General features: G+C 34.8%; 1 protein-coding gene across 2 annotated transcripts in view; it reads right to left on the bottom strand.

The window, feature by feature from the left end:
- The window catches only part of Ano3 (anoctamin 3), a 228040-nt gene that overhangs the window by 124800 nt on the left and 76760 nt on the right, over window positions 1–26480 (bottom strand). The window contains exon 1 of one of the 2 annotated variants that reach the window (XM_057780214.1): window positions 15191–15305. The exons of the other annotated variant lie outside the window; for it this stretch is intronic. The gene's annotated coding sequence lies outside the window, so the exon portion shown is untranslated. Of the gene's footprint in view, window positions 1–15190; window positions 15306–26480 lie in introns of those variants that run through there. 2 annotated transcript variants of the gene reach the window in all.

Raw genomic sequence — 26480 nt, 5'->3', positions numbered from 1 at the left:
AATTAACTGAGCCTCCTGTTCATTTAGTTTAACAGTGGTCAGTCTCAATTCTACAGCTTTTAAAGCAGAGTAATAATTATACCAACTGTGAAGGATTATAACTAAGACTAAATGAGATAATGCATGAGAGACATTATTGCCTGACTTACTCTAAAAGGCCATGTTATTATAATGGGGGAATTTGGAAAATTATATGGGGCCAGGAAGATGGCTCAGGATATTAAAGTGTTTGTCCACAAGCCTGGCAACACAAGTTCCGTCCTCTGAACTGGTGGAAGATTAGGTGGAAGAAGACAGCTAAATCCTGTAAGTTGTCTTCTGACCTCTACACACACTATAGAGCAAAAACACATATTCATAAATGTAACAAACAAATGTACACAAAACTTGTATCTACTCAGTTTGTATTTGAGTATTGCTTGTTTCTCAGTAATTCAATAGCCCTTTAGCTTGTAGGAAAATTGACTTTCTCAGGATAAAGGTAGCTGGAAATATAGATAAATAATACAAAAGACACTGATTTGAACATTTTGAGTGTGGAAACAGAGAAATGGAAAACCAATGTCCCTTACATATCTTTATATGATGCATATCTTAATTTACTACAAAATAATTAGTGAATATATAGTTTAATGAAACATTGCATAATAAATATCTAAACAACTATTAATTTAAAAAATAAAACCTAAACACATTTTACAGAAATCCTTCTCAGATTCTTCTCTTAATCACAATGGCATTCATACTCAATTCTCAGCAAAAATTTGTCTATTATGATTCTGATAGTTTTACTTTTCTTCAGTTTTAGCAACAAAGGGTACAACAAAAAACATTCAGTTTATCCAAATATAAACATAAGATAATTTATGTATAGCTACTTTCATGAAATATTATAGCTGTAAAATACATTTCTAATTTTCATTCATTTGCATTTCTTTTCTTGTCATGAATTATCATAGTGTATGTATACAACAGAAGTTCTATCATGCCCATGTTGATAGACATTTGACTACATCCTGTCTCAATTACTATAAAGCTAAAATAAACACCCATTTATATATCTTGCAGTACTTGTTTAGTCTTTCTATCAGGTGTACCCATGAGAAAACTGTTGACTCATAATGTTTATTTTTGCTTCCAATATATATTGATAAACAATATTTAAATGGATTTCAAAAGCAATTTTGTGCCTTGTGAATGAATGAATACTCTCCAATTTTTCAAAACTATGGAGTTTATATAATAGACATTTATTGGGGTTTTAAATTGTATTCCCATTTCTAATAATTTTATGTCCTACATACATTCTAGATAGCAAGCCCTTTGATTTGTATATATGTTAAAATCTACAATTTTTGTCTTCAGATGGATTTTCACTATTTTTAATTATACTTGAAGATCATATTCTCAATTTTAATTTATTTGAATTTATTACATTAAAGGTGCCTTGTCCTTTTTATGAAGGCATTCCTTATTCATAAATTGTGATGATTTCTTCCTCCTTAATTGTGTAGAACAAGTTTATTCTACCCCATGAGACTGAGATCTGGGGACTGGAGAAATGGTTCTGTGTTGTACAGGTCCTAGACCAATTGACAGAGTTTTATAAGGACTCATGCAACATGAATAGCTTGCACAAGTCAAGTCTTTATTACTAGACTGAAAACTTTATTTTATTTTGTTTTGTTACTTGAGGCAGGCTTTCTCTGTGTAGCTTTGGTGTCTGTTCTGGAACTAGCTCTTATAGATCAGACTGTCCTCTAACTCACAGAGATCCACCTGCCTCTGGCTCCCAAGTGCTGGGATTAAAGGCGTGCACCACCAGCTTCTGGCTGAAGATTTTTATTTAATCACACCCAATAATATGAAAGAATAGAACATTCCCAGTATGCGTAATTCCTAATGGCTGCCCATATCTGCTCCCACACACACAGACAATATTTTGCAAATTTTAAATATCAGTTATCATTATGCTCATTTTAGGAATTTCTCTGCATTGTATAAAATTCGATTCAGTGAATAACACAAATACTTCTTCAAAGACAAAGGAGTAGTGCAAGACTCAGGCTTTCTCAGAAGACTGCAAGGCTTAGATTGGCAATGGCTCCTTAGTTTCCTTGGTTATGTGGCTCCTTTAAATCAATGTTCATGATACACAACAGACAGATTGGTTCAACTTTCCTCTACAATTTGTGTAACCATTTGGATGCTCCTCCCGCACAAGACCATTATCATATTATATGATTGTTTCTCAATCCTGTCCTAAGGGCTCTATAAAAATATTTTAAAAATCAAATATCCTTTCCATAATTTTCATTAGTGATATTAAATTTTGACCTCCTGTGTATCTTTTGTAAGTTTAATTCTGAGTTAAGGAAGGGCAGTCTATATTTTGTTAGTATGACACCATATTTCACCAGGACTTTCCTGCTTAGACTCCTCAATTGAATTCCCAGAGACTTGGCAAGCAATTTAAATTTATTTCAGGACACAAACATCTCCCACCATTATCTCATTATAGACCTTTTCTTATAATGAACAATGTGTTCATATATTTCCAAAAATCCTTATTAAAATAAACTAAGAAAATATATACTGACATTCAGAAGAAATTTCTACACAGTAGAAATTTATTAAATGTTGCTCTAATTGTTAAAAATTCTGCTTCTTTTTCTAGATATTTTTTTAATTTTAAAAATAGTACTGATTAGGAAGAAAATAACTTAATTTCCCAAGTCTTCTAAAGAATAAAGTATATATTAACATTTTTGCATTTAATTAACACTAAATACACCAGAAATATAATGCTGAATTTCCTGTTCAAACAGTCTTTAATTATGAGCTTTAGGAATGCCAAACCTCTGACCTCAATACTGAGCGGATGCTCGGTACTGGTAAGAACTTGGCCAGGTTCATTACCTCCAGATCACAGTGCCAGCTCCACCTCTTTTCCATATGGTATCGTCAGTAATAAAAATCATCTCCTAAGCTGCAACTAGAATGCCCACACTGGACAGCAGGGCAGCTAAGGTTCTATTCCAGATTCGGCAGAGAAAAATAGTTTTTTAAGAGCACCTCACTAAAAGTAACATTTAATAAAAAATCATACATATGATTTCAATGTTTTGTTGCTGTTATCAATGCCATAGTATCCCTTAAGGAACTTACACAACATGCCAATGATGATCTCTAATATATACTTAGAAATACTAAAATGACTGGCCATCTCGTAGGTACAATGAAGCCATTTTCAAGAAATAACTGCATTTCTATTTCTGCTTTTTTTATATTAGCTCTTATAATGAATAAAGCAAAAAGTATGAAATTAAAACATTGATAAACATTGGGTAGTTGACAATCACTGGGTCAAGTTAAGGGCAAAATATAATTCGGGGTTCAGCAGCTTACCTGAGCCCTTGATCCACTTAAGGCCCTAAGGACATTTGCAGAGCCTGCGAGTGTGGGCTTTGTTTTTGAAAATTCCTAGGTGCCAGGGTTAGAAAGGAGAGTGAGTCAGATAATCCAGGCTGCAGATATTTTTAGGATGCATAGAGTAAGTGAACTTGAACTATTCAGCTATTCCCTGCTTTTGGTTCTATGCTTGTAACATATGACAGGCAAGCAGGTGCCTAAAAGAAAGGACTCCTCAACTCAGAGTGGTCAATTATACACAACCAAATTGGATTTGTTTTCAATTTTGCAATGAAAATCAAGGTGATACTTCAAAACACAGGACGACAATGAAACATGGGGGTGGCCCCAGTTCATTACTCAATCAAAGGCTATCATTTCACTGGGTTATATAATGTGAAATGCCAAAATTACAGATTAAATTATCAAAACCTCAGCTACAATTTTTGCCTAATATCGAACACAACCATATTAGGAAAGACACAATGTTCCCAGGCAAGTTATTCTCAATAGTTACATGTTTATTAATACTCAATTATTTTGAGGAGCCAAAAAGAAAATTACCCATAATCTTTACATTAACATGATTTTTATCTGTTGAGAATGTATCAGTTTGTGCAGAAGAAGCAAGCCCTCAGAAAGATGCATTCCTGCATCAACCGAAAAGTACTTTTCACGATCCAGTGATCTTTAGTTCTCTGATCCTTTTGGCTGTAAATTCCATCGCAAGGAAACAAATCTCTTAAGACATAAGAAAGAGAAAGAAGGGTCAATAAACCAGCCATGTTTTGCTAATATTATCATGCAGATGATCATGTTTTGTTAATAAAGCGTCTACTTAGAGATTCAAGACATTTTAGGAACTTGTAAGTTATAGCTCTGGAATCTTCTGTTTTATGGAGGCTGTTTTCTTATTTGAAGCTTTCATCTATAGTATTTCTTATGTTATAGGAGACAATTCAACACAAAACCAGTTATTTTAACCATTCTTTGGCAATAGGCAATATATTTAGACATATAACCATACATATGCCTGGAAATAACTATTCATAGAGCTTCAGGGGTTAATAGACTCCTGTAAGCTCATTTATGGTCTCTCGTAGGAGTTGATAGGCTGGGAAACTCTGGATTTAGCAATCCTTGTAATAATCTTGCTTTTTTTCTTATTCAAATACTAACCAGGCCTGACCCTACTTGACCTCCCAGATCTGATGTGATCCAACAGGTTTAGGGTGATATGACAATAGACAAATGAGTCTGCATGTAAACTTAAGTTTCTCTTGTCAAGATTGGTAGAAGTTAGTTAAATCCTTTATGGCAAATCTTCCAAGTCTTTTGGAAGCTTCCTGGCTATAACAGTTTGTCTATTTGAGGAGTTCTTCAGAGATCAATGAAGGCATCAATATGTCTTCAGTTTCACATTCTAGTACTTTATATAATTCCCAACATTTTTATTTCATTGTGTGCAAGTTAAATTTTCAACATCTCTTTCAAAGCAGCCTATTGATATGAAAACCATTCCTAAACAATTTATCTATTTTTAATAAAAAAACTAAGTATGTTCATAGAGCTGTACAATGATCACCACTGCATTTTGGAAAGGTTCAATACATGTAAAAGAAATGTCCATAGTCCATTAGTGTTCATTCTCCATTTTCTCTTTCCCTTCTAGTCTCTGTCATTCATTATGTACTTTGTGGGCATGTGTGCACATATGTGTGTGTGCCTGTTTACTTTAAAAATTGTTATCGTAGTGTTTAATGTAGATAAAGAGCTGCAAAATTGAATAACCCCCTCCAAATAGCAAAATGATAAACAGGCCAAGAAAATGAACAGATAATTCTTGAGAAGAAATAAAAAAAATGGCTAATGAATATTTTTAAAGTGTTCATCATACTTCACAAACACTATAATGTACACTAACACTACTTTGTGAGTCTATAATCTTGCTAGTAGAATATCATAAAAGATATGGTACATATATAGGGAAAGAGCAACTATTCTACACTTGTTGGTTGGAATATAACCTGGGGCAGACACTGTGGAAATCAGTGTAGAGACCTCTTGAAACATTAAACACTGAAACCATATGGCCCAGCTATACTCCAGGTTTTACAACCAAAGTACTCTGCATATCCCACAACAAATATATTTGCTCATTCATGTTTATTGTTGCTCTATTCACAATATCAACGGAACAGATCCAGCCTATATGTCCATTATCTGATGATTGGATTACTGAGAACATGGTATATTCAAGCAATGGGGTTATATTTATCTGTAAAGAAAAAATGATTTGTAGTAAATATGTGGTACTGAAAATATATTAAGTGAGATAACCCAGGTTCAGAAAGATGAATATTCCATGGTATCTGTCATATGCAGTTCCTAGCTTATAATGGATAGATGTGTTCATTTAGTTAGGGTTATTTGTATGTGGAGACTTGGAAACCAGACAAGAGCACATGAGAGGGGACAGAGCAAACAATTTTAAGGGATGGAGAAGAATGTATTAGAATGCATGTTATAAGAAATTAGAAGGTAGACTCGTGGGGGAGAAAAGATACAAGTGAGTATGTGCACAGGAGTAGCCTAGGGAGATAAGGATAGTAAAACAGGATGCAGGAAGGAGAACGAAACTATGTAAATAAAAAATTCTTATAAATGAATCTGTTATTTTATAGGCTAGGCTAACTTAAAAAAGAAAGACTAGAAATAATCTATGTTTTAGGGTATTGGTAAAATGATTTTCCAAGTTTCTGAATAGAAATTCAATACAGTAATAAAAATGAGTCTGTTTGCAAACTTGTTTTGAACAATTTGCAAGATAAAATCTTAGATTTAAAAAGGCAACAAAAGTCAAGAAAGAGCTAACGTGAGTGGCAGACGTCTGTGGTGCTAAGTGGAAAGTGGAATCATCTGTGAAGTTATTAGACAAAACACAATATGGCATTGTTCCTCACTATTCTCTCTCTTTATATAACATTATGTTTTCATATATACAGTATTGTAATGTACACAAAGCTATGGGGCTATTAGTAACTTTGAAGGGGGATTGTAATGTAAAAAATATAGACCTTGCTAACGTTTTAAAGTATTAGGTATTGTGGGTTGTTTTTTAATACACATTAAAATTAAACCACATCATTACACTATTTAAGGAGTTAATGTGCATCTTGGAAATTATTTAAATTCTATGCTTTGTCAAACATGAAATTATAGCAACCTATTAACTATTTAGCTTCAATACAACTTCTGGGTTTATTTAATGTTTTCAGTGATAAAGAGCAAGACCTGAAAGAAAGAGGTTGAATTTTTGAAATTTCACAATTCCAACAAAAAGAAAAATTCCAGAGGAGATCAGATGGAGATACCCAGAGCATACGAAGTTCAGGCAGGGAGATCTATTCCCTGGGTGCTTCAAAGAACAGTGTGGAAGAAAACCAGTACATATGCCATATGAATCTTAAAGACTGATGTTAATAACCAAGGTCCAGGGAGGGCCTAGCTCAGGCCATCATCTCTGTTTAATAGCTACAATATGTTGCATGAGGATACTAGTGTGGAAAGCAGGGCAATGTTTCTTTGTTACTGATTGGATGATTTGAATCTTTTGTAATGTACTCTTGTGTAGAAGACAAACAAAACTGTCATTCTGAAAAGAACTTTTGAGTTCATCAAAATATTGTCTGTCTTTCAGACACTACAATCCCCTAAACAGTTTACGAATTTCTTTCCAGCAAATACTTTAGTAGAAAATAAAAAGTCAGTATATGAGGAAAGAACAATCAGATTAAAAAATAATACCAAGTACAAAACTCCTAAAGGCAACTGGTGGTTTGAAAGAAAATGTCCCGTAAAGGGAGAGGGCACTATTAGGAGGTGTGGTCTTGTTGGAGTAAGTATGGCCTTGTTGGAAGGCATGTGTAACTGTGGGGGTGGTCTTCTATGCTCAAGTCATTTCTAGTGTTGCAATTTACTTCTTCTTGCCTGTGGATCAAGATGTAGAACTCAACTCCTTCCTCAGCATCATGTCTGCCTGCATGCCACCCACCAAGATGATAACATACTAAACTTCTGCACTGTAAATTAGCCTCAGTTAAATGGTTTCCTTTATAAGCGTTGCCATGGCCATGGTGTCTCTTAACAGCAATAGAAACCCTAACTAAGGCACCAGTCTTTATTAACTTCAAAAGAAAAAAAAAAAAACACATACATGCCCAAATTTAAAGTCCTCAGCAAATGCTACATATGCTGTGTATTATGTAAACAATAAGGTGTCTTATAAATGCTGTGTTGAATTCCTAATTCCAACAAACAAGATTCTTTTTAAAGTAGTTAGACATAGTCAAATGTAGTCAGAAGAATAAAATGGTCATGGTTATAAAACCATTAACATACATTTGTTAAGAAAAAATGTGTTAAGCATTTAATTTATATTGAGAATTGTGCTTTTTTTTAAACTTTGGCTGGTCCCATCATATCAGACCAGAGCATTGAAAGAGTGTTTTGGAGTATGGAGACTTGGGTTTGAGATTATATTTTAATTATGTGTTTGTTTATTTCTTTGTTCACTTATCCATCTATCTATCTATCTATCTATCTATCTATCTATCTATCTATCTATCTATCTATCTATCTATCTATCGAGACCATATTTCTCTGTGTCACCACCCTGGCTGTCCTGGAACTTACTCTGTAGACCAGGATGATCTTGAACTCACACAGTTCTGCCTGTGCTTCCTGAGTGCTGGCATTAAAGCCGTACACTACCACTGCTTTTCATACCATTCTACAAAGCTGTAGTTTTTCTGTTGTATTTTACCTCTTGTTATAAAAAGTCACATGGTGTGGCAATAAATAAAACAATTATGTTGGGGTAAAAGAGTATTGTGAGTGATTTCTTGGGACTTTGAAAACTAAGCAGAGATCTCCTAAAGGCCCTTACAAACTAGCATGGTGTTTGGAGGGCAGTGACAACTGCATTAAATAACGACTAGAAATATAGAAGTGGGAATTATAGTAAAATTGAAGAAGCACTTGGTTGATGATTTTTCTACTTGAGCTTCTCATTCTGCTCACCTGTACCACTGTAAGAGCTTATCAGAGGAACATGGGAAATTTAAATATTAAGAAGTTTGTCTACTCATTGAGTCTATCTGTTTCTTTTGCTTATAGCAGTTCTCATTCAATAATAAAACCGTTTTATTTTGATGTTGAATATGCTGGTACCATCTACAGAATTGTTTAAGATGCTGTCAGATAGCTAAGTCTGAACATCTTGTTATTAAAAAAATACATACTCTTTTTAGTACTTGTAAGTACTAAAAAGAAATATTTGTCTAAGATCACTTAAATATTTTGAGTTCTCTAATACGTACCTACAACTTTTGGAAATAATACCCAATACAATAACACCACAGAGAAAAATATAATCACAGCTACAAACGCCAGTCTACAGTTCTCTGTTAGGTAATCTTAATCATATCCAATAGTAGGCACTTAACTTCCCTTGTGATGTTTTTAATGAATATATTTTAAAGATATTTACTTCATCACAATCCAGAGAATTACTTCAAGACACATATGAAGATAACAGTGTTTTGAGACACGATAGCTCAGAAAGTAATGATAAAAACTGACAAGTAGAATTGTATCAAAGTCAAAGCCTCCTGCATATAAAGGAAATAATCACCTAAAAGAAGAGACAAGCTCAGAACTGGAGACAAACTTTTCCATATGTTCATCTGAGAGTCTTTTTATGCAGAATATATAAAGAACTCAAGAGGTTAAGTACAAAACTGACAAATAGTACAACCAACAATCAGACAAAAGAACTGAAACACTCCTAAGAAGAAGTACAATAAACACATGAAATATTCTAATATCCTTAGCCACCAGGAAAATATAAACTAAAACTACATTGAGAGTCTGTTTTATTTTACTCAGAATGCTCAACATTAAGAAACAAAGCGACAAACAAACAGGAAACTAATTGTTAAGATGCATAGGCAAAACAGGCTGAATACACCTTTGGTGGGGATGTAAATTAGACCAGCCACTGTGGAATCAGTGTAGAGGTTCCCCAGAAGTTAACATTAGAACTACCACAGGATCCAGCTACATCACTTCTGGGTTTATACGTCAAGGAATCCTACGTAACATGCATCACATACGTGTACACTTACATTTCACAGTTGTATTCACAATTTCCAAGTCATGGCATCAGCCTAGTAGCCTCTCCGTGGATAAAAAAGTTATACTAAATGAAATGGGGTTATACAGCTATTCCTGAGATTAAAAATCATGGCATTTGTAGGAAAATGGGTGGAACCTGAAGTCACCATGTTAAACAAAATAAACCTGACTCACATAAAATTTTAATTTTTTATAGAGTATTTCATATTTTCTCTAAAATGCAGAATGTAAATTTTTAAAAGAATCAAACATGAAGTTATAATAGAAAATATCTGAGAATAAAAAGATAAAAGAGGGTGACAGGAAACAAGATAAGGTAAGTGGGGTAAATGTTAACATATGTTACCAATATATATCAAAATGTTGCAATGAAGCCTACTATTTTGCACAATGAATAAGAAAAGGTAAGATACAAAATTTTATACACACACACACACACATGCATGCACACACACACACACACATACACACACAGGGTACTAGAGTCTGAACCTGGAGCTGTGGTTAATCTAGGCAAGTGTTCTATCCTGAGTTACAGACTACAGACAAAGATACAAATGAAACTTATTTAACTGTGTGTGTGTCACTTTTTTTGTAGGAAAACATCCGACATCAGGTGGTTTCTAAGTAGATTACTTTCTGGCATAGACCTATAAATTACCTGTATCTAATTTACTTCAAAGTGGATGAATTCAAAAAGATCAGTCTGCAAGTATTCTATAGGACTTAAAAATATCTCAAGTGTAATCTCTACCTCATTCTGCATGAATCAAGAACAACTTGACAGAGAAAAATATTAGTTTATATGAAATATTAAGGTGGATGCCAATGTATTTGGTTAAGGAAACTTGGAACAGTCCCACTGCACAGCTTCTGCCTTAAGTGCTGGGTCACAGGCATGTGCCACCATGCCCCATCTGAAGCTGCTATTTGTCATATATTGCTTTGTTTTTGCTTATAATTTAGAAACTCCTCAGAACAAAAACAGAGCCCAATTTTGTCTAGACAGCCTTTTTCATCGCTGTCTTGGATTTGAGGCACATTTATCAGGTATCTATTTATTCTCCATTTCCATTGCCATTCAATACCTGGTAAGTGTAAGGTACATGCTCCATTCTGGATATGCTAAAGCCCTTTCAAACACAGCCCTTATTTCCCAATTCAGAGAGAATAGAGCTAATTATTTATACCTCAACTTTCTAGGTATTTTTGTTTTAGGTTACAGGTACATAACATAACATTTATGAACTTCCTCTTTATTTTCTAAACTAAAATCCTACCTGTTTAGGTAAATGAAGCAATCAGAGTTTGTCATCTATGGAAAATAAAACTGAGACTAAATACCTCAGGATATATTACACACATCCACTCTCTAGGATGTTTTCCTGCTTCCCTTTATTTCCTGCACATATTCTCAGCATCTCTTTTCTCCTTCTGTCTCTTCTTTCCCTACCCCTGATTTTATTCCCTTTCTCAGAAGGTCAGACAACCTGTGAGGACAGTTGCTATGCATTACTGCTTTTGTACTGGACAATGTTAACCTCTGAAATCACTGACTTTTATTTATAGCAACGTGACTACATTTCTATTTCATTTTATTTTATTCATTTCACATGTGTTAATGTGAGTATATGCATGTATGTAAGGGCGGGGTGCATGTGAACTATGCGCAAGGGTGGATGCCCTAGATGTGCCAGAGTACACAGGCTTTCCAGGGCCAGAGGAAGATGGTGAATATTGTACTCTATTCCTCTCCATCATATTTAACACAGAATTTTTCAGCAATGCTACAGGAAGAATGGTAACTGTGCCCTGCTTTTCATGTGGTTTTAAGGGGCTGAAACAGTTTTATGGATTCATACACATATGTGTATATACACATTTATATAATCAGATATATATCTATTATTATTTATTTGTTTCCAACCAAATGATGATTTAGATTTATTTTACTACATTATTCTTTGCTCTGTTCCACAATGATGCCCAGTGTATACTTATTTTTACATTCTTCTTAATTCCTGCAATCATTTAACTAATACACATTTTTAGTAGAAAATTAAATTTAAACAATCTCTATTTTTTTTATTTTATTTTTTTATTTTTTTAACAATCTCTATTTTTAAAAGTAAGCTTTTAAACCACAGCCTTGAAGCACACACTGGTGGCTCTATATTACCTTGAGCTACAATGCTTTTCAAGTCCCTTCTTTTGGTAATGCGCTCATTTAAGGAGTTCATCCCGCATTCCTGTTGTGAGTCAGCGCTGTCTGTGCAAGGTGTTGAGATAATTGCAATGAAAAATACTCCATGGTGCCATTCCTTGAAGAGAATAATTTAGTCAAGGAAGAAAAAAGGAGAACATATTATACTCTTGTGAGATTTGTTCCACTGTGAGGTGGAGAAAGTGAGTTTAAGTGCTGCGACAGCAAAGATAAAATGACTGTCTTGAGAAAGAAAACTTTGCTCAGAAGTGATATGTGACTTGAGTCCTAAAGAAGAGAATAGAATAGCAGGGAGAACAGAACATGCGTGTGCATTCCTATGCTAAGTAAACTCCATATGTAGCTGTAGCGTAGCGGAAATGGGTAAGGCTAGGAGTGAGGCTTGTGGGCAGGGTGGTGTCATAGGAACATTTCACATCTGAAAGAACTTGGAAAATACAGAAAGCATAATCCTTATTTACTTTAACATTTAAGTGCTATTTTTTTAAGCACATTCTTGCTTGTTTTTATTTCCAAAAAGTTACAAAACTTTTGAGAACCTCAACCCCATAATATACATTTCATATCCATTATCCCCCATTCATCCTTGCCATATGTATACACACACACACACACACACACACACACACTACCACCACCACCACCTCAACTAATTTTAACTTGAGATTTTCACCTTAAAGTCTATGAAATATTTAGATTTATAGATTTCAAAATTCATATTATATTTATCTTTCTTACTGCTATAAACAAACCAGGGGCTGTTCCCATAGCCCCATTACTTAGGCTGACCAATCTCAGACAAATCATCTTCACTTTGCTTTGTAAACTCCTTTTCACTCCTTATTTCTGAATCATAATCATCACAGTGCTATTTTTAATAAGGCACCTTCATGTTTATATGTCTGAGCAGTGTCTACCTTTGGAACACATACCTCTTCAAAATGGTTAGACTCTAAAGAGCATCTCAGTACCATCACAGACGCCTGAAGCGCTGTGCCCAAGTGCCTCTTCTGCTCTCATCTTGGGTCACCCACTCTCATTCTCTGCGTTCTCCTTGCCTAGAGGACACCCAAGACCTCATGGAGGTTCTTCTACCGCCCTGATGCGGGTCATTCCCTTTCTCCCCTGTGTTAGTCCACCACTTTCCAGTCCTCATGCACAGATTCTATCTTTTGAAAAGCTGCTGCGGTAGGGTGGAGGCCTTTCTAGATCCCTCCACTGACAAGAGACAACCAGTAACCATGCTTGTGCAGTGACTTGCCTGTTATTTTCTTAATCGTTTTTTTATGTGTAAAGCTTTGCAAGTGAGAGACTTTGCTTGTTCTTTTTTAATCAATGAATTGCCAGGTACAACCTGACACACAACAGACTGAAGCCGCTAAAGACTAAAGCCGCAAGGTAATGGCTCTCAAACATGGTACCCGAGCAGAAGACTCAGCATCATCTGGGCCTCTGTTAAAACTGCAAATTTTTTGACCTCAGTGGAACCCAATGCTATGAGAAGCTGTCATTTTCTTTTTTAAACGATTCCTATCAGTAATTTTGATACTCACAAGTTTGTCAATCTCTGTTATAAGGTATCTATTTAGAAAAAGAAACATGAATATTTTAAAGCTTGTTGTAGCCCAAATTTCTTAGAATGTGAGAACTGAATCTGAAATATCATCGAATGTAATCTCACTTCTACTTCTTCCTCATTTTTTTTTTTGAGGAAGAAATGCCAAAAGAAAAAAACTATAGTTGAATCTGAAATTCGTGATATTTCTGTTTTTAGGAATGTTGAACATTTCTTATGCATATCAACTTTAATTATGCAACTTACATTTTTCTCTGAAAAAAATATCCTCAGATAAGAAGCTATTTTTTCGATGTATAGCTGATATTTAATTAGTTAAGATGAGAAAAAAATTAAAAATTCTACTTTTCTTATTTTTTCAGGGTGATTCAATGAATTGATTTAAATGATTTATTACACTTGATGGCTTCTAGATATATTCTTCCCATAACAATCTTATTTACCATGCTTAAAAATAAGTCAGTGTATTTTCACACTTACAATTTCTGTAAGATATGTGTATTTTACTGAGTATTGCCATAGTATAGGATTATGGAGAAGACAGCAAAAAAAATTATTGACAGTATAGAGTGGAATTCAAATGCCTAAGTTACGTGACTTGCATTCTCTAAATACATGTAATAAAACATATCAATAAAATAATAATATTACTAAACAATTATGAATGGTCCCTAAATAGAAAGATAGCAAAAATATGAACAAAAGAAAAGCAAAATATATTTTGAATTTGCACTGTGTAACGGATATTAGTCTAAGTGCTATATTGAAAGTATTTTATTCTTTTTTCCTCTTATTTTTATTTACTTAATATAAAAGAGTTTCTGCTTTATCTAATGAAAATCTAAAGCCAAATGCTTTCATTATAACATGGTGGTCTATAAACTGTGGTTCTCTGTTGTGTTCTTAATGCAATAAATCTATGTAGCATGTGAATTCTGAATATTCCCTTTGCAGAATTAGTTAGAGAATACATTTGCACATCCCTTTCTAGTCACTGATCGCTATGGAAAATATCACACAAGGAATCTTCTAATCACTTGTTTTTCTTAAAAATGAACACTTCCTTCCTCATCAAAGACTACTGATTTTTAAGTGATCTGACCATGAGTGCAGATATAGACTTTGACTTTCTGTTTTCCAAATGAGATTATTTCATATTTTTTTTAAAAATAAATGAAAACAAAACTTAGGGAAATGGTAAATACTTTAACAATAACTTTCAACAGCGTGGAGAATAAAGATAGCGGATTGAAAACATGTCACTTACTAGCCTATTTGTGAAATTCATCCTCAGGTCATATATGTAGTTTAAAGTTTAATATTCAGTTTCCCTTTCTTAAAGTATTGCTTCCCAGACTTTGTGCTTTGATGTTAACAAAGAATTCATGTACAAAACTATGCCTTAAGAATGACCAGAAAATATTCATCCTTAAAAATCCTGCTTTACATAATTTCAAATCTAGATCGGCGCAGGTAGAATCTCTGGACAGCTTTTCAGCAAAAGCACTAGCAATACATTTAAGCACAGCCTCAACTTCACAGAAAGATGATTGATTTGCATGCAAGATAAACACTGGTGATTATCAAATAAACATTTAGATCACACTACAGATACATTCTAAGATTTTAACAGATACATTCTAAGCATCATAAAAATGTAAAACTTCTCCATTCTCACTTTTGAAAACCAACATCTGCTATTCTTAATTGGCTTTCCTATGCATGCTCAGACAAACAGAAAGGAAACACAAAATTCCTCGATGAGGCACTTTTAAACATACCACAGTCAGAATCCTAGGTTCAGCTGCATTTGGAACCCTCCACTGCTGACAACCCTCTCAAATGACAATCTTCTTACAGCACTCTTCAGCATGACAGCTGAAAGTTCTGCCTTCCTCCTCCTGCTTGATCCATTAGCTGGAGTCTTACATCGTGAACGCTGCACAAAGCATTTGACTGGAAGGTTTTAAGGCAACTCTTTAAATGCCTGGATATGAATAATGACTTTAAAAGAAGAGACAATGCCTCTCTTTATAAAAACTTCTGTATTGCTTTCTATTAATTTATTTTAGGGGGTGGCTGAAGTACAGAGCAGGGTTGCCTCGTGTGTCATTGGTTAATAGTGTCGATGTATGACTCATCTAAGTGACATTTAATCCTATAATGCAAGTGACATTTTGATGATTTTACTGTCAATTTTAAATAATCCATTACATATGACATTTGAATGAATTGAACAGGATGACACAAAATGAAGCAGATATATTTTTTTTGTTTAAATAATAGAGGTCTGGCAGTGTGACCCTTTTTATTGGTGAACCTAACCGTATTTTTTGGTATCTTAGTGGAATTTAAAATTATTTCCTTTTGTTTTTAAGCATTTATAGGAAAATTCCTTTTACTTTTACTCAGTTAAGAAAACTAATCTGGGAGGTTGTTGTATATACACCTTTGATCCCAGCATTCAGAAGGCAAGGGCATGGAGATCTCTGTGACTTGGGGGGCAGCATGGTCTACATAGCTAGTTTCAGGATAACTAGGGCTACACAGAGAAACCCTGTCTCAAAAAAAACCCCAAAAATCAATACCAAAAAGAATTAAATTAAAAAAAAAAGACAATAGAAAATGCATGTTTTCTGGGAAATCCTGCATCCATGAAAATTCACAGTGCATTGCATTATATTAGCTCTAGGTTGATGTACTGTAGTCCAAGTGTAATAGAATTAATTGTTACCTAAAAACAAACAGAATTCACCAATTTTGCTGTATTGATTATAATTTATTCAATGAGATGCAATGGAGGTTGCATTTATTTTTGCCGAAAATCCTCTTTGGGCCAGCTTGGAGTTGGGACTGATGACAATGTACCCAAGAAACGACCAGTTATCGAATATGGCCTTAAATTAACACCATGTTTGCAAATTGATCTTATTAGAATAGCAACTTTGATTTTTTACAAAAGTTTGAGTCTGTTTAACGTCAAATGATAGATGACTGAAATCAATATATGTGAAATTTCCATAGACAAATTTTTGCAACTGCCATTTCATAGTTAAAGTTTCCTTTAACTTAATCTTAGGCAGAAGATCTACCCACCAGATGAACTCTGATGCACTCAGTGGAAAAAAATCCAACAGATTAGGGATGTGTCCCGGGGAACAAATTGATGCCTGATACTGTACATCTAATCAGAAACTTTTGACTGTCAAAGTCATGAGCTTTAGTGGAAAATCTACTATTACTGTTTTGCTAAATAGGCACATAGTCAAATTGTCTTCATCTTTATACACATTGACTAGGACAGCTCTCTATCCTGGGCAAATATATATATATATATATATATATATATATATATATATATATTCGTGGACTGGTCAAAGTAATTGTTTATTGCCCATTCTTAAATAGAACACCTCTCTCGCTATGATAGAAGAAGGAGTACAAAGACTTTCTTCTCTAGAGGGTTGATAAAATTATTATGAACATATTTTGTGTATTTGACTTGGCAGTTAGTCATGAATACATAGCAGCTGTTGATACCTAAAAGACCTGCACAGGTCAGGGCCCCTCAACATTCTGTCATTAATTGAGGAGGAGCTCTATATCAGTAGGCCCATCTATCCCTGAGAAGCTACTGCAGTTATAGAGGGAAATGATTTCTTTTCAGCGGGGTAGCTAGTGCTAAGTTTCCCACAATATAATAAATAAATTCCTACCCATGTGATGGAGGAAGGTCATTGGTAAATTAATAAAGAAACTGCTTGGCCTCATAGGTTAGAACATAGGTGGGTGGAGTAAACAGAATGCTGGGAGGAAGAGGAAGTGAGCTCAGATGTAGGGCAGCTCCTCTTACAGCCAGATGCGATGAAGCAAGCTGCAAGATCAGACATGCTGAATCTTTCCTGGTAAGTGCACCTAGTGGTGCTATGCAGATTATTAGAAATGGGCTAAATTAATATGTGAGAATTAGCCTAGAAGAGACTAGATATAATGGGCCAGGCAGTGTTTAAAAGAATACAATTTGTGTGTTGTTATTTCGGGGCATAAGCTAGCCAAGCAGCCAGGAGCTGGGTGGCAGGAACACAGCCTGCAGCTTCTACTACAGAATGACGCCCAAACGTGGGGACAACTGAATCCACAGAAAGCCTGAGAAAGCTTGGGAAAGAATAAAGTAAAGCATGTTTTCTTGGTAGCAACAATTTCTCGGGTCTGCTCTGCTTGCTAGAGGCAAGCAAGTGCTCTCATCTAAGAGAGGCTTCCTGACTCAGCTTCAGCTGTGAAACCTTGCAGCTCATTTAAGAGGTCCTGCCATGAACACTTGAATGGTGTTGAGAAAAGCTGACTACATGCTTGTTTGTTTTCAGCCGTAGCAGGAAAAAAGTTGTGCTGTTTTAAAATGTTGGCTTTCTGGGCTGTCCTGCCAGGGCAAACTCTGACTCTTTGAGGCAGGAGGGCCAGCTACAGAGAGAGGACTTGAGTGTTGTCTGTGGCTATACTGTTGCAGCTTGCTTGCTGGCAGGGACTTTGAAACGCCACAGAGTTGTGGCAATAAAAATGGCTCCAGCGATACCTCAGCCATGAGGCTGGAAAGCTAAGGAATGGGCTGAATCCAGCCGTTAAAGCCACGGCTTTAGTCCTACTGAGATTGCTTGGTAAATTAAAGACTCATGTGGTCAGAAAAACAGAGAGAGATACAGTAAAGAGAGCGTCAGAAAATAAAGAAAATTCCTAAATGGTTTACAGTGTGTTAAAAATATATGCAGTCTAAAAGTTAAAGTTCTTAAAAGTAAAATAAAAAAAAAAGGAAGAAAGAGAGTAGTTGGGTGTGGTGTTACACACCTTTAATCCCAACCTTTGGGAGGCAGAGGGAGATTGACCTCTGTGACTTCAAGGTGTGGTAGCACACACCTTTAATCCCAATGTCTGGGAGGCAGAGACAGAAGGATCTCTGAGAGTTCAAGGACAGCCTGGTCTACAGAGTTATTCCAGGACAAAGATATACAGAGAACCTGTCTCAAAAAACAAAAAGTTAAAAGTAAAAATAAATGAAATAGAGGTTAAGACAAAGCTGCACAAAGATGGAAAATACACATAGAATCTTGATACTGTATGCTATTATGCTCTCTTTGAATTGTTTGAATGCTGAGGAAAGAGCAACATCTGCTAAAAGATATTTGTTTATAAATGCTGCTGAACTAATCCAACATAGATATTTTGAAAATACCTTCACTTTAAAATTTGGATCTAAGGACATGATGCTTTGGAAATGAGTTTCTTTTGTTTTCACAGAGGATGAGACTCTTTGGATTGCTTCTATCCCAATATGGTATGATAGACCATGCCCTCCTGAAAGGTTGCTGTGAACACCTTCAGGAAATTACTTCACTCAACTGCCGACTGAGATGAACCTAACAGACAGGTTACACCATAAAAGGCTTAATTAACAGTGCCCCCATACAGCAGGAAGCTGTTTGGAAAGAAATAACTGTGCCCATATTCCCAAATATTGTTTATAAATGTTCTTTTACATTTAAAGGGGGATATGATATAGGTATGAGTAATTTTCATTAGTATGGATTTTGCTTTATTGATAGAGATTTAAGGTCAATTTTGTTATATGTATATGTATTTCTAATCTTGATTAAGGTATTGTGATTGCGTAGTTCACTTAAAAATGTAATGTATATAGGTTGTTAATGGATAATCATCGATAATAGTCAAGTTTGTAGTTATGTTAGTTAGATTTTCTAGATGTGCATAGATATATTTCAGATAGGCATTCTTCATATCTTTTGGAGACTACAGAATATGACATTTAATGTTTTAATAAGTTAGGGCTTTTCATGATAATGAGACACATCTGCTCCTGGCAGCACCAATCTACTTCAAGAAGAAGATGGGCATCGAAGAGGCACCTTATGGAGTTTGATAGCCATTTGGGCAAGAAACTGCTCTTGCCTGGACTATTGTATAAATTGGACACAGAGAACCCACAGAGAGAGGACTGCTGAACTTGCCTAAAGGTGAGGTGATCTTTCGGGGTTCCTGATTCATGAAAGAGTCTGCGAGACATTCTGCAGGACACAGCAGATAGTGACTGAACTGCCTTTGAAATTTCCTGCTTCATGGAAATGTCTCTGGATACTATGGACCTATAGGCCGAACAGTACAGAGGAACTTTGGGTGACTGTCCAGGCAGCAAGATGTCTCTGTGATTTCTAGAGTTTTGTAAGTTGCTTACTTCTCATTTACTTAGGTAATATTATATCCTTCTGGAGTCTTTGATGGAGTTGAAGAATAGATAGATAGTTATAGGTGTTTTCCTTTGTTGTGATAAAAGATAAAATAGATGTAAATATTGTAACTGTAATTCTTGCTTGATAACTGTTTTGTTATATATAATTTTGCTTTGTTAAAGTGAATGCCTTCCGTTTTGTTTAAACAGAAAAAGGGGAAATGATGGAGGAAGGTCATTGGTTAACTAATAAAAAAACTGCTTGGCCTCATAGGTTAGAACATAGGTGGGTGGAGTAAACAGAACAGAATGCTAGGAAAAAGAGGAAGTGAGCTCAGATGCAGGGCAGCTCCTCTCAGAGCCAGACGCAATGAAGCAAGCCGCCAGGTCAGACATGCTGAATCTTTCCTGGTAAGACTGGTGCTACACAGATTATTAGAGATGGGTTGATCAGGATATAAGAATTAGCCAGTAAGGGCTAGACCTAATGGACAAAGCAGTGTTTAATTGAATACAATTTGTGTGTTGTTATTTCTGGGCATAAGCTAGCCAGGCAGCTGGGAGCTAGGTGGTAGGAACGCAGCCCGCGGCTCCTACTACACCCATGCTTTATACAACACATCAATTTAAAAACTGTGAGGGGAAAGAGAAGGAAAAGGTAAAAAAGAAAGACATGAAAGTAGTTGGGAAATAGGAGGCATTCAGTGGGAGTCTGAGGGGGAACAAAAGAAGCAAATAGGGATGGATAGGACCAACACACACATGTACTCATACACATACATACACACACACACATCACAAACACACACTCATACACATATAAACGCACACACTCATACACACACATACATACATAATGTTTTAAATTTATTTTCAGTAATGATATGATAGAATAATGTAAGTAAATAATTAAATAATTAAGATTTCAAAAGCTTGTTATATGTCTAGTTGCCAAACATTGCTGTTTTCAGAGAGAGAATAGCATTAGCTTCTTGTTTATTTCCCTGTTTTCCTTGTGAAATAAGTCTTTCCAAAGAGGAACATGTTTTCTGGAAATTTTTTTCAGAGCATTAGGAACAATATCAATCACTCCACTAATTTTATTCTCACATTGCAAAATGTCTCTGTGTCTTGACTCTTCTTGAAACCTACTGGATTTCTTCACACTCCAATTGCTGCTATTGGCAACAGTAGGAATTTTTGTGTAAGTAAGGGATGAGCTGGATTAGTTTTATTTGTTTCTGTTTCCTAATTGGCAAGGGGATTAAATGTATCTAAAAATGTTTAATTCATGGAATATTATGTAAGTCCAAAGATTATAATTTCCTATATCTGAGGTTGGAAGCAATTATAACCAACTTCCCATTTTTATGTTAATTATTGTTTATACAAGAAAAAACTAAAAGCAAGCCAGTATGTTTTGGGGGTGTTGTGAAAAGCCATGGAAATATTTAAATGTTGAGCACCTAGTTTTAGAGCAGTGAACTAAGGTTTTAGAAATGACTGAGTCATGTCTGGGATCAATTCCTACCACTAACTATCTATTTCAAGCATAAAACTTTTGGAATCTCAGAGACATGTACTGCTAGAACTACCTCTGCCTAGTCATAGACTTGGGAAAGAAATAGCAACTCAAATATTACTTCTTTATCACTGTAATGATAGTAGAAGTACTTACTGTCTCTGTGAGAGTTGAGGTGTTACATATAAAATGATGAATGCATACTAGAGGAAGACACAAAACCAAGTCTCCCAAATGTACTGGATGAAGATTTCTGTATTCCTGTCACCTTTCAATGATTGAAAACTGGAAAACCAGTTTTATGGAAGCTGTTTTCTTTTTTTTCAATTCTAGATCCATTACTAGCTGAGTAAGATTTCTAATAGACAACAGAAGTATGTTAATATACATGGTTTTAATATAAAGCTACGTAGAGTAAGCTTTAGATTGTTTAATTTTGTCAGGAATAAAATGGAAAAGTGAAATATTTTTAAAATTATTGGCTTCATGCTGTGTGTTAATTTTATAGCAGCATTCTATTATAGAATTATAATGACAATACATTTCCATAATCAGTAAGTATTTGGGTGACTTTTGTAACAGTAGCTTTGATCGAATGTGTTACTGTTTTAATGGTATTGTTAACTTTGAGTTTTTAAGTGCCTCCCCACTTACAGTGAAAGAACCATCTTTAACCTAATTATTTGGGCAAACATCTAATTAAATTCTAAAGATAAGTTCCTAGGACTCAAGGTGCAAGCTATTTTAAGGCATTTACTTATTACTTTCAACTCCCTATCATCCTCAACTCGTTTCCCAGAAAATTTGACTCAATAAACACACCTCTTAACCACGAATAAAAACTGGCAGATTTTGGTATGTAGCTCAGGGCCGATTTTGTCATGCTTTAAGTCATTTTCTAATTTAATTAAAATCCATTGATCATCTTTGCATTTCTGTCATTACCAGTACTACTCATAATTTAAATGTCAATATTAAATTTCTTTGCAGATATTTTTCTGTTCACATTTACGTTTTATATAGTTGAAGATTAACAATATAGTCATTGACCCGACATGTATATTCTGTCATGCCAGTTTATTTTAAATTCATTTCTGTCACTCCGTACTAATTTTAACATTACTGTGTTTAATGTCTAAACTAGTAAACCTAACTTTTATTAAAGGCTCAAAGGCTATTTTCTTCATTTCATGTCCAACATAATGTTGTCAATTAAAGCATCTTTGTAGCCAGGGCAGAGAGAGTGAGCTTGCACTTTTGATACCTGGAAAACTGATACAAAACAATCAAAAATGTAAGTCTTCCCTAGACTACAGGGTGTGTTGAAGACTAGCCTTGGCAAGTTAGTAAGACAGTGTCTTAAGACAAAATAGGAAATGAGAGTTGGGTATATCCAGTACAGTGGTAGAAAACATCCATAGCCAAACATAGGAACAATTTTTTGAACCAATAATTAAGTAAATAAAAAAGAAGAAAAAAAGAAAAGGGAGAAAAGATAAAGGAAACGGAAAAGGAAAGAAGGAAAGAAGGTAGTGAGAAAGGAAGGAATTAAGGAATCAAGGAAGGAAGGAAAGAAGGAAAAACATGTAGTCAAGTGGTTACTCCTCTTGTATTCAAAGTCACACATTATTACAATTCTGGAAATACTGTAGTGTCACTAGTATCATGCGCACTGTATGGTAGTTCTATGATAGCAGTAATTCAGAAAATTAAGTCCTATATACACATTATAATCTGAGTATTTATGAAAATGAAAGTTTTAGAAATCTCCACATGAAAGGCAGTTTAGAAATCTAAAGAGGCTGTATTTTTCTTACCACATCTATAAAATGATCAGTGTGTCCACACTTACAGAAAATTACCATATTATTAGTTGAGTAAAGATGAGCACCATCTGCCCACGGCACTTGATCTAGTCAAAGTGAATCACCGTGTAATCCAATTTTAATGAACTGCTAAAATATTTATGCCAAGAGTTTCCTGTCTATAAAGCCTGTACTGTCTGATTTGATATTCAACATCCTTTCAAAGGAGATGCCATATTTAGAGACATATACTCATAGTTCAAGAATTATAGTTGGAAATTCATTAGTCAATTTCTGCATCCCCAGTGTTGAGTCAAGAACAAGTTCTTCCTTAGTGTGCTTGACAGGAAACCAAGTCCTCTACAACAGATACTTGATTCTTCTCACCTACCCAAGTGTATATGTTCTCTGACTACTGCCCTCCCATAGAAGCCTTGGCTGCTACACAAGGCTTGGCTACTTGAAGGAAAGAAGAATTCTTGTTCTGTAGGATCTTATTGTCAATATTTATTTACAGTATTCTTTACCCTAATAAACCAGGAAAAGAAAATATTTTCTCAAGTGATTGCAAAAGCAGTTCTTACTTTCTCTAGAATTTCTCTTCCATGCTATCAGATTAATTCTTTTTATTCAACTATTTAAGAGAATTTTGTTTGTTTTCTATTTGTTTGTTTGTCCTATTATTTGTCTTACCTATTTGTTTGTCTCCTAAAGCTTTTCAGCCACACAACTGAGTATTGGGTTAGATCAGTGCCTAAGCCAACCTTCATCAGTAAATGGAAATTAACACAGAGACCCCCAGCTGGGTAGTGTATAGAGTGGAACACTTAGCTCTAAATGAAATATCTTCTTCAAGTTCTTCCTCTTGAAAACCTTGAATCTATGAGAAGGAGAAGTTGTAAAGCAAAAGTTGTAAGATCTGGAGGGATTGGATGACTAAGGAACCCACGTCTTCCAGCTACAATAGAACTGATATACACGCAATATCACAAAATTGGTGATAACACACACAAGGCCTGCACAGATTCAAGCCAGTCATGGTCTCAACACTAAGAGAAGTACATGTACACAAAGTCCCATGCCTAATCAAGAAGCAATCTGACATTAATTCTTGCTTCTAAAAGAAAAATCAGTTTTCTCCAACAGAGTGTCACAGTATATGTTATCAACACTCGAACATAGGCCCATGCCCAGGACTAGTTAGGCAATGAAAAATCTACTCCTTGTTTTTTGTTCATTCGTTTTGTGGGCTTTTTGTTTTGTTTGGGAATTTTTGTCTTGGTTTTGTTTTAAATTTTTGTGTTTTTATCTTTTTGAAAGAAAAATGGGGGTCATAATGTTATGTGGGTAGGGAGGTTGGAAGTGTTTAGAAAGAGTTTGGGAAGAAGAAAATTTCATCAACATAAATTACATGAAAAACTTCACATAATGTAAAAAGAGGAAAAACCATGCTTATTGTTGAACCGTCTCTCTTGCCCAACACTTTCACAAATAAAATATCAAAAAGCAGAACCATTTCAAAGAGTTTAAGCATTTTTCTTAAATATAGAGTTATTTACGTTAAGTCTATACCTAGACTCCAAGTAATTAGGAGCATTTTGAATATTTAGTGGAAATCAGACACATTTTTTTCTGATCTTCCCATATCTGAAGAAGAATTAATTTTATGTTCATTGCTGTTATAAGTCACCATTTTGCCATTTAGTATTGGAGATTGTCTCTGTTATCTAATGCTAAGAAAAAAATTTCACTCCCAAATATTTTTCATGGTTATGGGCATAGACATTCCTGTCTGTGAGTTCTTTTAATGGCAGTTGAGTTTGTTCATTTAATCCTCTTAATGTTGATGTCATGTATCTGACTTCTTTATCTCAGCTAGTACAACTATAATCATTAGTCTCTGGTATAGGTGCTCTTTTAACCTCTTTAAGCCTAGTTCTGGTATGTAGGAGGCAGGCTCCCAAGTGACAGAACATAAATTCAAACTTTATTTGAATCTAAAGCTTAGATTTGGCATCAAATCTCTCTTGTTAAAGTTTTAGGATTCAAAAAAAGCTGTAATGCCAATTCAAACTTTGTCTTTTGATAAAGGGATATTTAAAATGCCAACAAAATTAGAGAGTACAGTGATTAAATTTCTATCTCCTACACATCACTGATATGTCAAATATGGATTTTTAGAGTCAATACTAAGCCAGGTGGTGGTGGTACATGCCTTTAACCCCAGCTCTCAGGAGGCAGAGGCAGGCAGATCTTTGTGAGTTTGAGACCGGCCTATTCTACAAGACCTTATTCCAGGATAGGTTCCAAAGTACAGAGAAACTGTGTCACATAAAACGATCAAAAACAAAAGACAATACTACCAGAATACAGATTAAGACATTACTTGATGATATCTCTGGTTATTAGAGCCCTTTGGCTTTCTCCATGGGTTGTATCCCAACACTTGGACAATAGAAGTTGTCTAATACTTACCATTTTTCTCTTTTCTAGAGTACCAAATATAACAGGTCATATTAATGGGTCTTCTTAATAGGTCTTATTATGCTACTACTATCACCTTATCATATCAGAAGCCAATATTGTAAAAGTTTAATATCCAAAAGAGTTTAAAATACAATTCCTTGTTCTGAAGATGGCTCCTAAAACCAAAGAATTATTTTATAAGTGTAGTTAATTTTTATTAAATATATTAGCTACATTTCTATTGTTATAAAAACAACGGCCAAGGAAACTTATAGAAGGAAGGTTTTATTTGGGACTTGCTGTTCCAAAGGGATAGGAGTTTATTATCATACAGTGGGGGGTAGAACAGCAGGATGGCAGCCATAGCAGAGCAGCAACTGAGGGCTCACATTCCCTGACCCACAAACAGGAATCAGAGTGCTAGCTTGAAATGACGAGTCTTTTGAAACTCAAAACCTGCCAGCAGGATGCATAACTCCTCCAAAACTCTTTCCCAAACAGTTCTACCAACTGGGGACCAATTAAGTTTTTAAGTCAAGCCTTCAGGGACTTAGACATTCAAATGACCATGTTAAATTAGCAAAAGCAGTGATGAAAACAAAATATTTACCATTTGTACTAAAGACTACTCTAGAAATGTTGCACCAATGGCTAGCAAATAAAATTTTAAATAGATGAAAAAATTATCTATACAATAATGGCACTAGTCAGAATCATTTCTAAGATTCTTTGTTAGTTTTTATATCTGAAAAACTCAATAGCACTTGCGAGAATTTAGAATAAATTCTTCTGACCCTAGTTCATGGTTGATGACTAATTTATTATAGAATTCTATTTGTTTTCTATTATCTAATGCTGGCTTTTACCTACTATGTAGTTTGTATGAGTCATCCCTTCTAATTAATTCTCCTTACTGCTGACTCTTTATAATTGTGTTTGCTTTTATCCCAAACACTCCCTTGCACCTCACTTATTTTGTATATTATTCAAAGTGCAAAGTACAACCAGAACAATTATCTAAATTTATGTGAGTCAGAGATTTT

The sequence above is a fragment of the Chionomys nivalis genome, chromosome 9 (genome assembly GCF_950005125.1).
Source record: "Chionomys nivalis chromosome 9, mChiNiv1.1, whole genome shotgun sequence".
Classification (NCBI taxonomy): domain Eukaryota; kingdom Metazoa; phylum Chordata; class Mammalia; order Rodentia; family Cricetidae; genus Chionomys; species Chionomys nivalis.
Note: the sequence above shows the minus strand (reverse complement) of the source record. Positions and strands in the feature narration are given on the sequence as shown.